Raw genomic sequence first — 21,854 nt, 5'->3', positions numbered from 1 at the left:
AGCATGGAACATTTGACTCAACTCCAGTAATTCTTGCTGGCATCTTATTTATTTATTTATTTATTTATTTGCTTGTTTATAAGTCTGAGATGGCTGGATTTCTATAAAGTTTTTTGTCTATTTAACAAAAATTTTTCAAAGTATTTATCAGTTTATTAATCAGACCACATTTAATTTTTACCTTCCTACCAGAAGTTACATGCTATAATAAGAATCGTGTGGAAAAAGAGAAATAAGTTTGCAAAAACCTTATAATATGTTTTCACAAAATAATAGTATGAAAGTCATCCAGCCAGGTGCAGTGGCTTATGCTTGTAATCCCAGCATTTTGGGAGGCTGAGGCGGGTGGATCACTGAGGTAAGGAGTTCGAGACCAGGTGAACATGGAAAAACCCCATCTCTACTAAAAATACAAAAATTAGCCAGGTGTGGTGATAAGTGCCTGTAATCCCAGCTACTCGGGAGGCTGAGGCAGGAAAATCACTTGAAACCAGGAGGCAGAGGTTGCAGTGAGCTGAGATCGCACCACTGCACTCCAGCCTGCATGACAGAGTGAGACTCTCAAAAAAAAAAGTCATCCAAGATATACTTCCAATGTGTGTGCCTGTGTATTGTTTTGAGCTGAAACTTGAATCTAATCTTCACCTTTAATATACATTTCAGTAGATTTGTTTTTGTTCTACCCTTGCTACACCTAATTCTTACTGAATATTTAATAAAGAGACTGTGGTTACAAACATGCAAATATCTTTTGCCCATTGTTACCTTTTATAATATTAAAAGAGTGGCATCATGGGCATGATTCAGAAACACTGCTACCTTGATTTACTGGATGTAGCATGGGCTATTTAGTAAGGCACTCATAGACTCTAATTTCAGCTTTCGCATTGACTGAACTAGACAAGCTAGTGTCCAAGTGTTCATTCTCTGTTTCCTTGAAAAAACGATAATGCTTAACAAGTATGATAATGTAGACTTATGTCATAATGAAGCACATATACAGTAGAGTATCTTACAGAATTACTAATTGTTTGGTAAACAAATTATGAAATTTTCTTTCTTTTTCTTTGTAAAATATATGAAAGTTTGTGAGCCTTTTAGCTTATTTAATCTGTATTAATCATATATATAATTATATAGCATATTTATACTATATTAATCTATTCTTATGCTGCTATGAAGAAATACCTGAGACTGGTTAACATCTACAAAGAAAAGAGGTTTAATTCACTCCCAGTTCCACATGGCTGGGGAAGCCTCAGGAAACTTACAATCACAGCAGAAGGCACCTTTTCACAGGGTGCCAGGAGAGAGAATAAGTGCGTGCAGGGGAAATGCCAGATGGTTATAAAAACATCAGATCTTGTGAGACTCACTATCACGAGAACAGCATGGGGCAAACCACTCCCATGATTCAATAGCCTCTACCCGATCCTGCCCTTGACACATGGGGATTATTATTATAATTCACGGTGAGATTTAAGTGGGGACACAGAAGTGAATCATCTCAATAATTATATATCATATTTATACACACATCCCCCCCCCGAATTTTTAAAGATCTTTTTAAAAGAATTTTCTGACACAATTTCGAATTGCACAAAATTAAAAATTCCTTTTAATGTGGAATCTGTGACTTTTTCATATTCAGATATATGACAGTGCAAATAAAATTTATACTTGTCCATAATTAGCTACTTAACCTTCTCCAAATGTGTAACATATTTTTACTGATTCTGTGCCTGTTTATCAATCTTCTCCTGTAACAATGCATTTATTATTTTTATTCAGTTACACATATGAGTCCCTTAAAACCTCTGAGGTTTTAGGTGATATTCTTCTTTTATTCATCTGTGTGTTCTGAAGACAATGCTAAAAAGAAGTAGCCATTCAGGGCTCAGTGTAAGACTGAGCACATCTTAAGCTTCTTATATCCTACATCAATTTGAAAATCTTCACTTAAAACTTTATTTTCCCACTACATTTAAATTTGTTTCACTGGCATCACAATTCAAACACTTTTCCAATCTTGGAAACTCTCATAGCCCTTCATTACCATGTTCATCAATTAATTCTGTCATTTTGTCTTTAACATACTGTTACCATCCATGCTATCATCTCTTCAAAATTCTCATGACCTCAGTTCAGCATGTGTTTATATTTTATCTGAATTACTGTATTCATTTCTCTCTGACTTCCATGCTTCTAGCCCATCTCTTCCAATTGCATATACCCTACCAATGACCCTTGAAGAATAAAATTACTTCTCATGGTAGGTAACTTGCCAAGACGTTTGCAAAAGTTTCTCCTATCCCTGTATGCAGCCCTTTTATAATGGGATATTACCACTCTTTTATTTAATGCTTTATTTTCCCAATGCTTGAATCTGGGATCACAGCGTAACTTATTTTGATTAGAGGGAGGTAGCAGAACTGATGTTTTGCAATATCCAAGTTTAGAATTCTTGCACCTTCTGTTTTTGCTGTCTTGGAACACAATGCTGCTATATGAACAAACCCAAACTAGCCTGCAGGAGCATAAAATCATACGCAGCAGAGACACAGTGACCCAACCATGGCCTTCTAGACCAACCACCTTCCATATAAGCCACCATTTCACTAAAGCTACAAAAATGATCGCTGGTAAGACAACCAAAAGAACCACCCTGGACAAGTTGAGCCCAGGACAAATTGCTCTCCAGTACAACCATGAGCAAATAAAACGGTTATTGCTTTAAACCATTAAGACATTAAGAACTGGTGTGGTTTTTACTCAGAAACATAAGTGATACAGAAATTGGTTCCAAGAAATGAGTGTTGCCACGACAAAAATCTAAAACTTGTGACATTGGCTTTGGGATTGGAGGCAAATAGATGCTGCCGGCCAAGACTAGATTGATATCCAGGTTGTCAATGAAGGCCGGCAAAGGAACTTGTTGAAGGCTGGAGAAAGGACAATTTGTGTTATGTATTACTGAACAGTTGGCAAAACCATTATCTGTGATAACTTAGCATATAGAACCCACTTAAAGAACTATATAGACAGAATGTGGAATATGTCACTAGGTGCTTCTATTTACAATAAAGTACTATAAGTGAGTGATGAGCTAAAAAAAGAAAAATTTCAGTTTTCTGGTAGAATAGAAAATAAATATGGGGGGCTTTAATATTTGCTAGTTTGGAAAATAAAATTGTTCTTATTTCTAGACGCTTCAGACTGCAAGAAATTTTCATAGTAAAGAGGTTTTTTTAATAAAGACCAAAACCTGGGTATGACTATGAAAAGCTTTATCAAGACCTAAAAACCATTTAAGGTGGTGCTGAGTAGACAGTCTCAGCCAGGTGAAAGGTTTCTGAGAATATTTAGAATGTTGTTTCACAATACCCAGACACACTACACAAGGTACAGAAAACCAGTCTCTAATAAAATAATTGTGGATCTTACTTTTGACTAATGGAATAACTTATAACCTGATACACAAAATGCCCTGTATTAGTCTGTTCTCACGCTGCTAATAAAGACATATGCCAGACTGTAATTTATAAAGGAAAGAAGTTTAATTGATTCACAGATCCACATGGCTGGGGAGGCCTCACAATCATGGTGGAAGGCAAAGGAGGAGCAAAGTCATGTCTTACATGGTGGCAGGAAAGAGAGCTTGTGCAGAGGAACTCCCATTTATAAAACCATGCAATCTCATGAGACTTATTTATCAACACAAGAACAGTATGGGGGAAACTGCCCCCACGATTCAATTATCTCCACCTGGCCCTGCCCTTAACACATGGGGATTATTACAATTCAAGGTGAGATTTGGATGGGGACACAGCCAAACCATATCACGCCCTCAGTGATTACAAAGGAGTTTTCCAAATTGGACTAAAAGGGACCAAGAAATATTAAAAGGAAAAGGTTTTGGGTGCTCAAGCTTCTATGAGTTGGACACAGTTTAAGAAAGCTTTTTAGCTTCGAATAAACAACACACAGTCCATTTCTTATAAATATGAAACAGTGTATCAGAGAACAGAGCAAAGATCCAGATGATTTGCCAAGAACCATGAAAGATATGTAAGAAACCACATCTCAGGATAATGACTTGATCCTTATCCAGGAGAACCCCCTATCCCTGCAATATGAGGACCTTGCAATGGATGCCTGTCTGGGTTTCAGAACTGCCATGCACCAACTCACTGTCCTTGGGGAGTGCAGTGCTGCCTTGGGAGAATCTCAGTTGAACCTGCAGGTGAATGAGAATACAAGGAGCAGAACAAAACAGACCAGGTTCATTTCATTGGATCAACCAGTAGAGCCATGGAGAGTTATGTGAGTGACCCTAGGCAAAAATCAAAAAAAGAAAAAAACAAAACAAATACTGAGCCCATCATAGATTACTGTACCATAGAATTACAAACAGACAAAATAATTCTTGTTTTATGTCACTGAAGTTTTAAAGTTTTTTTTTATTTTTTTATTTTACTTTGAGTTCTGGGACACATGTGCAGAACATGCAGGTTTGTTACATACATATACATGTGCCATGGTGGTTTGCTGCACCTATCAACCTGTTTTCTAGGTTTTGAATCTCGCATACATCGGGTATCTGTCCTAATGCTCTCCCTCCCCTTGCCCCCCACCCCCCTACAGGCCCTGGTGTGTGATGTTTCCCTCCCTGTGTCCATGTGTTCTCATTGTTCAACTCCCACTTAGGAGTGAGAACATGTGGTGTTTGGTTTCCTGTTCCTGTGTCAGTTTGCTGAGAATGGTGGTTTCCAGCTCCATCTATGTCCCTGCAAAGGAAATGAACTCATTCTTTTTATGGCTGCATAGTATTCCATGGTATATATGTGCCATATTTTCTTTATCCAGTCTATCATTGATGGGCATTTGGATTGTTTCCAAGTCTTTGTTATTGTAAAGAGTAAACGTACGTGTGCATGTGTCTTTATAGTAGAATTATTTATATTCCCTTGGGTATATACCCAGTAATGGGATTGCTGGGTCAAATGGTATTTCTGGTTCTAGATCCTTGAGGAATCGCCATACTGTCTTCCTCAGTGGTTGAATTAATTTACACTTCCACCAACAGTGTAAAAGCGTTCCTATTTTTCCACATTCTCACCAGCATCTGATGTTTCCTGACTTTTTAAAGATTGCCATTCTAACTGGCATGAGATGTTATCTCATTGTGTTTTTGATTTGCATTTCTCTAATGACCAGCGACGATGAGCTTTTTTTCACATGTTTGTTGGCCGCATAAATTTCTCCTTTTGAAAAGTGTCTGTTCATATCCTTTGCACACTTTTTGAGGGTTTTTTTTTTCTTGTAAATGTGTTTAAGATCCTCGTAGGTACTGGATATTAGCTCTTTGTCAGATGGATAGATTGCAAAAATTTTCTCCGATTCTGTAGGTTGCCTGTTCATTCTGATGATAATTTATTTTGCTCTGCAGAAGCTCTTTAGTTTAATTAGATCTCATTTGTCAATCTTGGCTTTTGTTGCAATTGCTTTTGGTGTTTTAGTCATGAAATCTTTGCCTATGCCTATGTCCTGAATAGTATTGACTAGGTTTTATTCTGGGGTTTTTAGGGCTTTAGGTTTTTCATTTAAATCTTTAATCCATCTTGAGTTAATTTTTGTATAAGGTGTAAGGAAGGGGGCCAGTTTCTATGTTTTTGAATATGGCTAGCCAGTTTCCCAGCACCATTTATTGAATAGGGAATCCTTTTCCCATTGCTTTTTTTTTTTTCAGGTTTGTTGAAGATCTCATGGGTGTAGATGTGTGGTGTTATTTTTGAGGTCTCTGTTCTGTTCCATTGATTTATATATCTGTTTTGGTACCAGTACCATGCTGCGTTGGTAACTGTAGCCGTGTAGTATAGTATTGCTCATTGCCAGAATTAGTATTTCCTATATTTTCCTGTGCAATCATCAAAATATACCGGTTGACTTTTCTTCATAATAGAGCTAAATGTCCCATTACCCACAAGACCACTCTGACATTGTAATTCACCCATTCAGTGAAATATACCCTAATGTGTATATTGTCATTATTATCTGCCTGGTAAAATATATAACTTTGTTATGTGAATATCCAATTGGTTCAACTCATAACCTTTGAATTGGTGGCAATAAAATTTCTATAATTCAACATGAGTATAAAAGAATTCTTTTGAGTTAAACCTACTACATTCTTCCTGTAACACAACTATATTTTCTTCAATTATCTTTTTACCACATGCTGAGTAAAATTCCTATTCTATTTCCATCATGTCATTAGATCTACTTTCCATTTAACTTTGATAATAACAAAAGAGTCATGTTCCTAGATTTCAAATTCTCAGTCTTTCTATACTACAAATATTGAGAGGGTTTTTGTAGGTCATCAGTTCTCTTAACTGTCTCTATGTTGATGACATCTAAGCACTGCAAAGATAGTGAGGGAAGCACTAGTTATAGATCCTCTACCTTAGGAAATTACTATCTACTGCAGTCCATCAGTGTCCCTTTAGAAAGCCTCCTTAATCAAAACAGTAAGTAACTTGCAGACTGGTAAAAGCCACTTTCAACCAGCTAAATCATGACAATAAAAATAAATTCTTACATGGTTGGTGAAGTATACTGTTTATAGTAAGACAGATGCTTTCTCTAGCTTATTTGAAAAAAGAGCAGCATTTTTTTTGTGTTTGTTTCTGTTGATGGGTGTATCCAGCCATAAAAGATGCACTTTCTTGTATTTACCATTTCATTCTGATAATCATCACCAACACAGTGAACTGAGAAATGCAAGTTCTAATTTGAATATTTTTGAAAGCAAATTAAAAACAAAGTTTGATCTTTTTTAGGCCATTAAGATAAAATGAAAAATACAGCTTATAAAAATACTTCATTAAGCAAAAAGATAGAAAATATAATCTACAAATAGACACTGAAACTAGAAGCTTATCAGTAATCAGACTGTATTACACAAGAGTAAATGAAGTAACTCTGTAGATTTTCAATCTGAGAATACATAGCCAGAAGACAGCAATTTAAACTGAAGGCTGTTAACAACAGACTTTAAAGTATAGCTACTACAAAGAGGTATTTTTCGATTATCCCTTTGAAGTTGTGATCCAGCTATCAAACATTTTGAAGAGTATTGTTCATCTGTAAAATAGAATCATCTCAGGCAAAAACAGCAGGAAATTCAAACATCAATTCTAATTTTTTTTTTGCTCAAAACTTTAGACTATAGAAATGACAATTTTGTTGTCTGAATTCTTCTGTCTCACCAATTCTCAGAAAAATATTATATTTCAAGTAGAAATCATCAGGTATAATCATAAAGGGAAAATATGTCAATATTTCCTTATAACGCTCGCTCAACTAAGACATTTAACAGCAAAATTGTATTTATTCATAGCAGTGAATGGCGATTTGGGGAAAGATTACACAGAAAATCTGAAGATAAACTGAAAGCCATCTGTATCCATTCAAAATACTTTGGGTAATTATATGTATAAACTGTACACTAGCATTAATGTAATTTGCACCTTGCCTATGAGGGGAGATAGTGTTTAATAATTGAAATGCAAGTAATGACTTCCTCACAAAGTGGAATTATGTAATATCTTTAATTTATAGAGATGTGTGTGTGTTTGATAAGCAGTACACCTTTTCATAGGGAAACCAAGTTTGTACTTAGAAAATCGGCGAGCCTATTTCTATAAAGTGCATTGGTACTTCATGTGGACTACAGGAGAATATAGAGAATTAATAGTCACTATTATTATGTACCACTTTTTTCTTAAGCAGATAAAGGCTTGTTTTATTTTAATGGCTGATCTGTGTAATGATGGAGGCCAGTGTGTACAGACTAAGGGGGAGCTTTTATTTCTTGATCTCTTCCTCCTTGGACAAAGTATGGATTATCTCCTTCTTCTCGGCCTGGAGACGCTCTTCACAGCACTTGCGTGCTCACTTGGTCATAGACCAGCTGGCCTCAGCCTGGTCAGCCAGGAGCTTCTTGCGGGCCCTGTCTATCTTAGCTTGTGGCTGTGTTCCCTGAGAATCCACTTGTTTTTGAACACATTCCCCTGCACCTTCAGGTACAGGCTGTGATACATGTAGCAATCAATCTTCTTAGATTCACAGTATCTTCTGAGCAGCAGGTGCAGAATCCTCATTCTCCTCATCCACGTGATCTTCTCTGGCATTCGGGCATTGGCTGTACCCTTTTGCTTACCTATGCCCATGTTGCCTTCCCTTACGGCCGGCCAAGGTATTTTTCCAGCATTGAGCCTGGGAATGGACAGGCACAGGCTTAAGGATGATCAGCCCATCTTTTATCAGCTTCCGGATCTGCTGACGTGAGTTGACATTGGCGATTTCACTGGTCTCACCGGAATCCAACCAGACCTTCTTTTTGCCGCAGCAGAGGATGCTAGAGGGGAGCCTCTTCTGAAGCCTGAGTATACTCATGGCGGTGGCTCTAGCAGTGAAAGGGACATACCACTTTCTAGAGATTTTAATATCTCTGGCAGCCAGAAATACTGTCTCTTTCTTAGCTCTGAATACTTAACATTTGTGGATATAAAATAATTTTTATTTGTTTTCTAATGCCCTAATATCTTAAATGCATAGTCACCCAAAATGAAGAAAACTGGTTTGAATAAGCCAGCTGGAGTTAAGAAGACATAACCAGCAATCAAAGATTTTCTAGAAATAATAAAGCAGTAATTACAATACATGAGTGTAGGGGCAGCAAGGCTCTACCTCTATCCTCTCAGGGTCTTGGCTGGGTCTGATAATTAAATTGATGTAAAACAGATTCACAGGAGGAAGGCGTAGAAATTTACTTCATGTAAATTTCATGTGGCATCGGCACCCTTATAAAGAAATGAAAACCCCAAAGAAGCAGTTAGAGTCAGTTACCTGTATACTGAGTGAAACAAAGAATGGTAAACTGAGAATTTGATAAGACAAAGGGGCTTAGGTGAGAGTCTTTACTTGGACAGATAAGGGTTAGTTTGACAAGGTTTGCTGTTGTACAGAATTCTCTCGGCCTCACCTTTCCATCTTTGATGATAAGACCATTGCCTTTTTTCTAGTATAGGAAGGATACATTTTACATAAGAATTTCATCTTTAACTTTTAAGACACAGAGCAAAGGTCAGAGTGATCCTCTTGTACCTGTTGTTTTTCAAGTTCCTTTAATTGAAACAAACAATAACCAAGGTGGCATTTTTTTAAATTAAATTTTTAAGTTTATAATTGACACATAATAATTGTACATATTTATATGGTACACTGTAGTATTTCTTTTTTTCAGAAATACATGTTGTATAATTCAAAGAGATATTAAATTTTATTTATTAATTTAGATTCAGGGGTAAATGTGCATGTTTGTTTCATGGGTATATTGTATAATGGTGGGATTGGGCTACCAGTGTATCCGTCACTTGAATATTGAATGTTTTACTGAATAAATAATTTTTCAGCCTTCACTCTCTCCTATACTCCCCATTTTTGGAGTTCCTAGTGTCTATTATCTCCATCTTAATGTCCTTATGGACCCATGTTTAGCTCCTACGTAAAGTGAGAACATGCCATATTAGATTTTCTGCTTTTGAGTTAGTTCACCTAATATAATGTCCACCAATTCCATCCATGCTGCTGCAAAAGACATTATTTCATTCTTTTTGATGGCTGCACTGTTATAATGTAATGTTTTAATGCATGTATAATGGTATAATGATCAAATTTGGGTAATTATTGTATTCATCACTTTCAGCATTTGTCATTTCTTTGTGGTGACAACATGCAAAAACTTCTAGCTGTCTTAAAATCTATAATACATAGTTATTTGCTATAGCAGGTGGCATATTTTTACCTCCTTCATTGAGCAAAATGCAATACTCTGTTTTCCAGGATTTTCTACCAGTAATGTTGAAACACTAATATTCAGGAATGTATTGTTAAAAAGTGAGGTATAAGTATCATTTCAACCACATTCCATAATCAAAAGCTCCACCTGAGAAAGATCCGTGGTCCAAATGTTTCTTCATCTACTGGAGTCTCTCTAGGGATGATTACTAGAGGATGAGATTTTTGTCAAGATAAATCATCTTAGAGGAAAATGAGTCAAGCTCTAAGATAATAGTTCTGGCTCTGAAAGAATCAGAGAGGGTTGTGAAGGAATCTAGCCTAGGAGAAGAATTTAACCGATTTGGAAGGATGGTATGGGGGTTCCAGTTACAAGACTTTCTTCTAATTCTCCCCACTCTGTTTCCCTTATCATACTCTGAAACCTCATATTATTTTCCATTTCTCTTCTCCCTGCAGTCATTCTAAATCCTCTAGAAGTAATAACCGGGGCAAAACTAGATTTGTAGAAATACAAGTTATTAATAAACACAGGTAGCCATGTATAACTTCACTAGCAACCTTACATAAATAAGTGATTTTGAAAATCTTCAGATAATTTAAAAAATGGGATTAAAATATATTCCAAAAAATTTTAATTTTGTTTCCCTCTAATTTTTAAGGCAGAATAAAGCTCACTATATAGGTCTAAAATATAGACGATTCAGATTTCAAATGTATTAGTGGAAAAATGTTATTACACCAACACCATACTTGCATTTTACTGTTTTGAAAGTCATCGTATACCAGAATAGCTACAACCATGTTATAAAAACTCCACTCAGCTAAAGCTGATCAGCAATGTAGTTAAACATGTTTTGTAAGATTAGAAAAACTTGTTTGTATACACAACAAATTCGCAAAATTAATTTCAGTGTCAAGGAATAATAAGCAATGGCTTTGGGTTGTGTTATGTTAATCAAGAGTAGAAATTTTGAAAGTCTAAATGAGAAAAGAATCTCAAAGGTGTTCAGTGCTCTAAAATGATTCTTAGCTAATGATAAACAGGCTGCTGTTACTCGTGTCACAAGTTACTCGTGCACTACCCTATTCAGTTCAGGAGTTCAAAAGGAGCAAGTAACTCAGCTCGTCTTACACTCCATTTGCTCTCGTAATAGAAAGTAGATTACAAAAGATTAGGTAACTTTTGTAAAATTTTCTCAGTATTCTGTAGACATAGAAGGAACAGAATTACTGTAAAGTAATTGACATGAAAATAAATAGAAGGTGCCTTTATTTTTTAATGACTTTTGTGAGTTTTCTGGAAGTGTAGGAAATTAAAAAAAAAAGAAAAAGAAAAAAAGCAAACCATCACCACATATACAACAAACCTCCCTGGAGGTATCTTCTCATAGCTCTGAATATTGATAATATCCTAAGTTAGTCAATGTAATAATGGTCCAACAGGAAATGCAATGTGATGTATCTATGAGGAAAAATAATATTAAAATTTTTCGCCTTGAAGAGTCACAGACCATGAGAACAGATTACTTACGGTAATCTGTGCATGCTGAAGCAGGTAGTTCCTAAAGACCTTTTTAGTATTTCAGATATTAAACATTTAGTTCCTGGATCATATGGAAGTTCTGAGAGAAAAGAAAAGGTGAGCACTTGAGAGCTTCAAACAGCTGCAGCTTACTACAGAAAAGGGAGGTATTTTAATATTGTAATCACACACAAAAGTATATTTGTGCACTTTGGGAGGCTGAGATGGGTGAATTACCTGAGGTCAAGAGTTGGAGACTAGCCCAGACAACATGGTGAAACCCCGTCTGAACTAAAAATACAAAAATTAACCACTTGTGATGGTGGGCGCTTGTAATCCCAGCTCCTCGGGAGACTGAGGCAGGAGAATCTCTTAAACCTGGGAGGCGGTGGTTGTTGTGATCTGAGATTGCACCACTTCACTCCAGCACTCCAGCCTGGGTGACAGAGCAAGACTCTGTCTCAAAAAAAAAAAAAAAAAATTATATTGATGTTTAATGACTGAATACCAGCCCCTTAAATGCCAGAGCATCTTGCATCTTGGCCTTCATAAACATATTACTGCTCTATGCCAGACACTGTAGGGGTTTTAAGAATACAACAATGAATAACACATGCTTCCCCTATTAAGGGAACAAATAACCTTGTGAAAGAAATTAACAAGGTAGGCCGATAGTCTGTAATGGAGGGTGTTAATGAATTTAAATGTATAGAAACAGGAATAACTAATGCCCAAGGAGAAATGAAGTTGGGTCACAGAAATGGACATTTGATATTGGTCTTGAAGAATAGGTAGGAGTTTATTGAATAAAGGAAGAAAATAAAATCTTCCCCAGCTAGTAAAATCTAAAAGGAAAAAAAAATGTATTAGGAGTGTTAATCTACTGAGCATGATTGACAGTCATTACTGAATTCAAATATTGGGCCTGGTCATTATTGATGGCATTATTCTCCCAAACAAGGCTGATCCATGCTTCCCCTCATTTTGGCACTTTTTTAAAGGCTATGGGTAATATAATATACTAATATCATGCAGTAATATAATATACATGTGCAAATAACTTGTCTAAAGAAAATATTAATATATAGTCAGAAAATATGTGAATGAAACACACAGCCATTAAATAATCATATAAATAAATAAATATGTGTATATATATAGTTACCTAATAAAATTCATAATATAGTGTTAAAAGAAAAAATGCTACAAATTGATATGTGTTACATGATCTAATTTCTCAAAAAATCAAAACAAAAATTAAAAAACCCTAAATATGTATGTATCTATGTGTAAAAAACATTGGCATAAATATACTCCACAGGGTTATTTTGAAGTACTGACATTTTGGATGCCTTTTTCTTACTATACACATTTTTAAAAATTATTCTACAAATAACATGAGTTGTTTATTAAATACATACATAAATTTAAAAAGAAAACTACATTTTTATGCGTCTGAATAAGAGGCATAAAATGTGATAATTAAAGCAGAGTCTGAAGTATAAAAGCAAGTCATTTTAATAAAAATAAATTAAATAAAGACATTGTGTGTCTTAAATTATCCTATAGCATTGATATGGATTCTTGAACTAGGATTAGAGATCTCTTTATGAAAATTTAATGGCTTTAGTACATTATGCAAAGTAGTTTTTTTACAAGTTCATCTACATCTACCATCCAAATTAACTCCATGCCATCAAAAATGTTAATTAAATTTCTTATGACTCAGTTTCCTCTGATTGCAACTGTGAATAATATATCAAAACCACTCTGTATCTCTGCTCTGAAGACAGAACATAATTATGGTTATAATTTATACATATTCCTTGGAGTGCGTCCTTATATCTTTCTCAAAATGCACAGCTCTCCTGGCAACAAAGTGTCCTCTCTGGAGAAACTAAAATGTCTAGCAACATCAATTATTTAATATTACAACTTGAAGAATGCTAGGGACTCTCAATAAATTTATCAGCATTCTTCTTCAGTAGTAAGACAATTTCTTTACCATTTATTGCTTTAACACAAGTGAATAACTCTAGCTGTGAACTTCTTTATGAACAATTAAAGTACTTGGTTTCCTTTGCTTCATAATCATTACTGGCACAAGCTAGCTAGAAAACATAAACATAGTGTAAAGGTTTGGTGTTCAGATATCCACGTCATAAAGGAGGGGCAAATTAGACAACTGAGTCTAGGTTTAAAACTTATAATTGATGCAAAAAACAAAAGTTGAAGTATGAATTCAGATCTAAGAACTGGAAGCAGCCCCTCAGTGTTGGGAAGGAATAGGGATGCTGGCCATTCCTAAACCAAGGAATGTGCGTTCTTAAAGAGGAAGCCTCTATTTTACTATGTTTTAATATGAGCAGATAAAAAAAAGTCATTAAGATCTGAAGTGATTAGAACCACTTGATAGAATCTACGACTGGAACTACTACCAAGTCGTTCTAATTAGAAGACTCAGATCTAACAGAAGATATTGGTAATTGTAGAAGACCAAAGTGTTCCGTCAACAGTATCTCTTAAACATTTTTTAACATCTGTCTTCTGACTCCGCCTTCTTTTCAACCATGACAATCTCTGCCATGGGCAAGTACAATAGACAACTCTCTGGTGTCTCTTCTTCCATTCTTATTCCAATCTCAGTGTATTTTCTACACTGCAGTCAGTATCCTAAAATACGTAAACTCCTATCATGTTGCTGTACATTTTGAATCTTTCAAAAAGTTTCTTGTAGCTTCTAAAATTAAGATTAACCACCTCCCCTCCATTTGCAGCCTACTTTTTGAAAATGACCCAATTGTGCCATAGAACTGATATTTATAGTTTTCTGAATAAATACAAAAAATGACCCTACTACTCTTGAAACTTATGTTTGTCTTATCTTAGTTCCTGCCTCAGGATATTGACCCCTCAGGCAAGGAACAGAAACCAGATCACCAGATCCAGACAATGCGTCTCCAGCTCTTTCACTACTCATGATTATTTCCTTACCCCTCCCTAATTTCCGTTTTCCCACAAGTAGCTGCATTCCTTCGCTGCTATATAAACCTCCAATTTCAGTTGGTTGAGAGAAAGAGATTTCAGCCATTTCTCCAGCTGAAGTCACCCAAATAAATAAAGTCACCTTATTCCCTGGCAATAGTCATTGTCTCATTGGCTTTCTGTGCAGTGATGGATGGGACTTCCACGGAACCTCTGGCATTTCAGCAGTATCTCCACTCTCATCTCACCCCAGCCTCTCTCTGGGTTTTCTACAAACCAGGATTGTCAGCCCCAAGGCTGTTATTCACCCTCAAGATGTCCTATATTTGCTCCTTTTCGAGAGCTCTGATACATCTTATCTCTCCTCCGAGCTAATCTCCCTCCTTAGCAATTTCTAAAATGTCTCTAACTCTTCAGATTTTTATTCAAACAGTGCTTTCTGAGCCACGACTTCTCTGATCAACCTTTATCTCCAAAATCATGTTGAATACCCTAGTATCCAACAGTTCTCAGGAGAGCCCCAAAGTCCTAAATAATTTAAATCCAGTCTGTTGATCGTTGCTAGTGGTGCTCTGAACCTAAAATATTCAGCTGTTGCTTACTTTTGAATCTGTATTGAATGGACACAGCCTATTCACAAACTAGATGGGGAAAATGTTAAGATGCACAGACTCAAGACATCTTAGCCAACCTGTGTCAAAGGATGCTTTTGTTGAAATTTAGGACTTTTGGCCAAAGTTGATTGTTTGTTGCCAAGTAGTAGTATTTAATGTGTGCAGATATTTTAAATGCAAAATGGAGAAGTGCTGATTGGTTCAGACACAGTACAATATTTGAACTCAATATTTTCTATTCGGACTTGATAGATATATAACTAAGAAATTTGACAGGTGGATTTGGGTAAAAAGATAGTTATAACTCATATATTAATGATTAATTTGCATGGCTTAATGGTATTCCATCAAAATGCATTTTTTACCTTTTTAATATACTGTGTCATTTGACTTTTGTACCCCCTTTATGTTAATTTTTTTAAATTACATTTCTTTTGTCAACTGTTACCTTTTTTGTGAAAAATGTTAATTTCTTTTTGCCTTTATGTTTTCTTACTTAAATATGCCTGTGAGTTTCAGTTGCTCTTATTTATTTTCTTTGTTTTATTTCATTTTTCTTAACTCTAGGGCTCACAGCCTACTAGAAAAATTTAGAATGTGTTGGAAGTGAAGAAAAGGTGTAAGGGGTACATGGAAAATAATTTTATTTTCTCTTTCTCAACAGTACGGGAGGCAAAATTTTACCTCTATCCTTTAGGTTTCTAGCAAGGTCTGAGAATTAAGTTGGCATAAGTTAAATTAACAGGAGGAAATCATACAAATATGAAGAAATGAAGACACAAAGAAGTGATAAAACCGAAATGCTTTTATATTAGGATGAACAAAGAGAGGCAATTGTGGAAAAGTAACTAAATTATATAGGGAGGCTAAAGAAAGATAATAATTATTCTAACAAGATCTATTTGTACCTAATTATTTCAGCTATGACACCCCATTGAAGAACATTTCATTTCTCCTGATACAGGAAAGGAATTTTTCACACAGGAGTGTTTAATCTCCTATTTTCAGGGAGAAAGAGATCAGAATGCCTTTCTTGCGTCTGCTGTTTTTAAGTGGCTTCAGCTCCAAGTAATCCTTATGTCAAAGTGGCGTGTTTTGGAGGGTATATTTTTTTCCACTCTTCAATATCAATTTAAATTGGCACTCCTAGAAAGTTACCTCAGATGTTAATGTATCACCTATGTTTTGTTATTTGTGTAATTGAGAAGGCTACCTAAAAATCCAGTGATAGGATGGAAAGATCATGAGTCAATTTCATGGTTGACAGAACAATGTAATGATTCCTTTCAGAAATTTGCTAGAAGAAACATTTGATAATTATTGGTTTCAGCAAAATATTTGATTACTGGAATTAATTCCACAATTTTATTTTTTATTTGGAACAAAAAGCAATCTTTGTTTAAGGAAGAAAGCATATGTGTTTGTATCACACAATTCACAAATATTTTAGATAGACTTTCCTGGTTAAAGGAAGCCACACACATAACCTCAAGAGGACAATATCAAAATCAATTCATAACATAATCTTTCAGAAATGAAATTTCCTGTGTGTGTGTTTTAATAGTAGAACTTTTTTTCTGTCTGTATTCTATTAACAATTTTCACTAAAGAGCTATAAAGGGAGTTATGTCTTGAAATCTAACGTTTTATGTTTATGTTTTCGGTTTATATTTATCTTAAATATTTATTATTGACAATTTATAATTGTATAAATTTATCTGGTACAAAGTGATATTATAATTTATGAGTACAATGTGGAATAATTAAATCAAACTAGTTAACATACCCATCACTTCAAACATTTCTTTTCGTGGTCAGAACATTTGCAATGTACACTCTTAGCAATTTTGAAAGGTACAATTCTCAAGTATTAACTATATCACACTGTGCATTAAATTCAAGGAATCTAACATTTTAAAATAGGATATAAAAACTGAAGTTTGAATTCTGCTGTCTTCCTTTCTATCTATACTGAATTGATAAAAAGAACACAAGAGATTTGCAATTTAGGGGTTAAAAGAAATGAGGCAAGTGGCCGGGGAAAGTTGGAAAGACATTTTTACTATTTGAAAACAGAATAACCTACAGAAATGCTTTGTTGAACTGCTGAACAAGCAAGAATTTTGCCATCTTGTTGGATAATCTACTGATTAAAAAGTATTTCTCCACGTAGGCAATCATTTGTATCTGTTGCCTTGGGCAAGGTCTCCATACATTTCAAGTTGTACTTTAAACTTCCTGCCAAAGACAGGTAGAATGCATCAAGTCTTGTCTAAATCTTCTTTCTTGTGAAATAATCTATCACTGAGTTGTTCTTGAATATTTATTGGAGTGTTTTGAGGCTTCAAGACACAATTACTTGATTTACTTAGCAGGAAATGAGACACTGATCAATCAAGCATTCTTGTCCCTGATTTAAATTCATTCTAGCAACTTTAACAAAGCCTGATTTTAATAAAATTTGTAAAACTCATTTGTTTTACAGCAAAAAAAAAAATCTGACTTTGGTTCGTTAGTTATTTACATTTAGTATTCAAGACACAAATCACAACAGGATACTGTACAATTACGGCATCATTTCTAAACGTTTAGAAAGTTAAACGTTGACAATTTAGATGAAACTAAAAGAGTTCCTGATGCTCTATTAAGGTTATCAGAGAGACCTGGCAATACCCATAGAATAAAAGTACTTGGATTTGACGGTATTATACTGAGTAAAACTAACCATTACCCCCATCTGCCAACTCTGATAGTTAATCATAAATACTTGTGTGTGAGTGCACCTATGCATGAACTCCCCCTAACCCCCACCACCACTCTCTCTCTCTCACTGTCTCACACACACACACACACACACACTCATTACATCAACAAATAAAAATTAAGCACTTTCTGTATTCTAGGCTCTGTGCAGGTAAAGAATAATGAAAAACAACTTGTGCCCTGAAGGGCTGATAGCACAAAGAGGTGAGAGGCATGTAAAAAATCATTTTTAAAGAAGGGATGACCACGACAACACGCATTCAGATAGCGCAGAAGTAGAAAGTAGGGTTTTGTAATTTCTTAAGGGTGTTGGTGAGTTTTACAAAAAATAAGTGTCCATGTGTGTCTTTATATGAGGAAAAATGTGAAGTCATTTTAAACTAAACATTCTGGGAGGAAAAAAAAACAATTGTGGGTGTCAGGTCAGAAACAGCTTCTATGGAAATAGAATAGTGTTCAATGTTCTGAGTAGACAGCTCTATAAGCTAAAAACATTTGCTAAATTAATTACTTCTGTGAATTCTAAGATAGAGTATATGGCCCAAAGCCAGTCTCAAAATAGTCAATTTTATTCTTTTCTGGTTTTAAATACCTTAATTATTGCCTTTATTATTTTCTACTTCCTTATTTTAGTTTGATACTTCTTTAGAATAGCCCCTGTTGCAAAGAATGTATTATTCTTTTTTAATTAAATTAACATTTCTGTATGTATGTTTGGTTTTGTCTCAGATATTATTTATACATGATTTGTAATAATTTTATACACAAAAATAATGTGTGATCCTAACCTAAATTTTTATAAATATATGTTAAACCAGATATCTTTTTTCTTTTTTAATTTCAAGCATTTGGTAATTAGTTTTTTTAAAACTATTTTGCATTTTTAAATACATAGAAATAAAATATTTTCAAGGGGATATATATACACACACATCTGTAAATGATATTATACAGATGTATACACATAATATCTGTATATCATATTGATGGATGGTTTTCTGCTTCTTAGTTCAGCTAAAATCTGAATTCTTATCTTATGACCAGGAAAAATTAGGCATGAGGGCACATTAAAAGATGTGGAGAGCAGAATCTATTGAAAGAAAGATCTCAGCAAAAACAAACAAACAACAAAAAAAAACAAACAAACAAACAACAAAAAACAGGTCCTGCCCACAGGCTCCCACCTCACAGATGAGCTGAAGAGGCCAGGCTCCTCCTCTTTGCATAAAGCATGAATTCCTGGTGGCTCCACCCAGTTCTCCCATTTTGCAGGTGGGCCCTTAGTTGGAGCCACTCCACATTGATTTATTTCCCTTACTGTGCTTATGTTATGAGATAGATTTTTTTCACCATCCGCATTTTTAGGCAAGCCCCCTGTGCATAATAGCCTGGGCAGCATTTGGCTGTCTCCTGTCTCTATCATTCCCCACTCTAAAAAGTACATCTAACTGCTATTAGAATAAGGATAAGGGTTAAGGATGAAGATGGATCTTAACTGCTTCCTGCTAGCAGGGGGCGCTGTTTGGGAAATCAGATCTCCCTCAGAGGCCTATCTAAGGGTCCCTGGCAAGATTGGCCATTGTCTGAGGCTCTGGTTGCATGACAGTTTGGAGTCAGATGGATTGAAGGTGAGAAGAAACAAACTGGGCTATTAGAAAACATGTATCAAAGTGAAACAAGTTTTGGGGGGTAAGGAAAGCTCAAAAATCCCAAGGCCTTTTACCAGTTTGCACACAGAGAGGGAGACCAAAAACCCGACTGGAAAAGAAAAAAAATGACTTTTACCCGTTTGCCAGCATGTCAGGCTTCTGGGTTCCCTTTCCCTGGGCCGATCCCAAGCCAACCAGTTTAAGGTTTGGGAAGTTAACTTTGCCCAGTTTTGGAGGATGCATCTGGGAGGAGAGTCCTGTAGTACAGACATAATTACTGATCAGTGAAGAGAGGACAAAGGAGGGGAAAAGAGGGGACTTTTATCAAAGCAGTCCCAGGGGTTCAGGATGCATTTGAAAGGGGTACAGACTGAAGATGAATGGCTTCTTCTCTAGAAAGAGGGGAGCAAGTCATCTCAGGTTCCTTCACTGCTCTTTCTGTCTTCCATCCTTGTATCTCCAAGTCCCAGGGACTGCAACAGGGTGCTGCCGATGGATGTTAAAGTAGCTTTCACCCAGGTTAACAGGGGGCCAGGCGGGGGGGCGGGGAGGGTGGGAATTTAGTTTTCCTCCAACAAGGGAGGAAAAAGGATGCCTTGTGATATGCCCAGATAACTGGTGGCTATGGTTATGCTTGCTAAGGTTTGGGTGCATGGGGCTTGGCTTTGGTTATCTCCCTTGGTCTTACTTTCAAAAAGGAAAACTTCGGGTGATGGATACCCTATTTATTTCCATTACCTGGCAGGATTTGCAACATAATTGCTCAGAACTAGAACATTGATGCAGATTTTTACATTACCCATCCATTTTGTTCCTTCTGAGCTGCAGTTGGAGATTGCTGGTTTGTTCACAGGAATAACCAAGGATTAGTCTAAAATGTAGGCAAGAAACTTAAAAACAACTAGTGAGTCTAGAATTTAATAACAAGTGTATGATCAGTTTTGAAACATAATTTATTTCTCTCCAGTCCTCATTTTCATTAAAAACAAATCATGGTAAGACTGAGTTGTTTGCAGAATAGACTTTAGCCTTATACTGGGCCTTATTATTTGCATAAAGTGCAGCAATTATAATTGATTTTACATAGCCTTTTAAAACTGGTGTTCATGGAATTCTGTTCTACAAGGAATCTCAGATAGGGCTTTTGTTAAAGCCAAGCCCAGCCATGGGTTTGTACCCTCAAATACCTACGAGTTGGGTGAACTCCTCTCTTCTTGAGGTCCCAAGAACATGGGGTTCCTGGGCCTGTTAGAAAGTGACATTCTTTACTCCCCTCAGGTTAAGAACCCTGTATGGGGACTGTGTAGATAAGGTATGAGGCCAGTTTTCCCAAGGGGCATTTATTGGCTCTGCAAGTTGAGCTTGACTCCTTAAAGAGAACCATACCCTTCCAGTCAAAGCCTTGGTAAAACAACCAGTTTCTCTAATTGTGTGCTATTGCAAAAGAAAATTGATTCTTATTGCACAGATACAAACAACTATATTGGCATAAGATAAGACTACTCACAAACTAGTTTCCAAATTCTGGAGAAGCCAGGCAGAGAGAGAAACAAATATGCTCCACATTTTGGTCACAGGAGTATAGCTTACCCAATTATTAAAGGCCATAAATAGTTCAAAGTAAGTTTTCTTGACTGTGAAAAACAAAAAAAGGATCAGCAATGTTCCAAACAAAAGTCAAAAAGATTTTTTCGGTTTCCTATTATTTCAGTCCATTCAGTTTACTCTAGTTTTGCTTGATATTTGTGAATGTTTCAGCACTTCATGAGTCCTGTACATGTTTACTTTATTCCAATGTCACAATCTCCAAAGTTATCAGAAACCTGCATTTGAGAGCACCTGTCAAAATTCTGTAGCTGATTATCAAATATCTCTTAAAGAGGATCAAAATAAGACAACAATTGTCTGTGCATAACAACATATCCAGGGTAGTTATATTCAAAAACACGATAGGCAAAGAAGTTTGGTTATCTCCATGGTTTACAATAACTTAACATAACAACCTTAATTGTGATGACAGTATATACTCAGACATTAGAATGTTAGAAATCCCATATAATTTTGAAACATATATTAACATTAGTCCCTAAAATATAACCTGAAAACAATTAAACATCATTTTGGTAATGCCATGTACCTAATCATGTCAGGTAATCATGTTTACCACTCTTCTGGATGCTCCAGGGGCCAGGAAAGACAAATTTTGAAGCTGAAGTTTGATTTTGGGAAGCCTGTTACTTATGTTAGAGCTTTAAAAAACTTGATGTTGTAAAAGAGAATTTCAGATTACAGTGATTTATTTTGTCAAAATGATGACTCAGATTTTTAAAAAACAAAATCCTTTCCAAAACCTTTACAATTTTTGCTAAAGTGCAGATTGGTGCCTTAAGAGAACTTTGTTGTGCTTTTATTTCAATGCTCAATTTACAGAAAAGCCATGCAATACCCTTTTGA

General features: G+C 35.6%; 1 pseudogene; it reads right to left on the bottom strand.

Annotated features, from left to right (window-relative positions):
- Positions 1-7,791: 7,791 nt before the first annotated feature.
- Positions 7,792-8,460, bottom strand: LOC742892 (large ribosomal subunit protein eL19-like; annotated as a pseudogene).
- Between the last annotated feature and the right edge of the window lie 13,394 nt (positions 8,461-21,854).

Source organism: Pan troglodytes, chromosome 3, assembly GCF_028858775.2.
Source record: "Pan troglodytes isolate AG18354 chromosome 3, NHGRI_mPanTro3-v2.0_pri, whole genome shotgun sequence".
Classification (NCBI taxonomy): domain Eukaryota; kingdom Metazoa; phylum Chordata; class Mammalia; order Primates; family Hominidae; genus Pan; species Pan troglodytes.
This window is presented reverse-complemented; position numbering and strand designations above follow the sequence as displayed.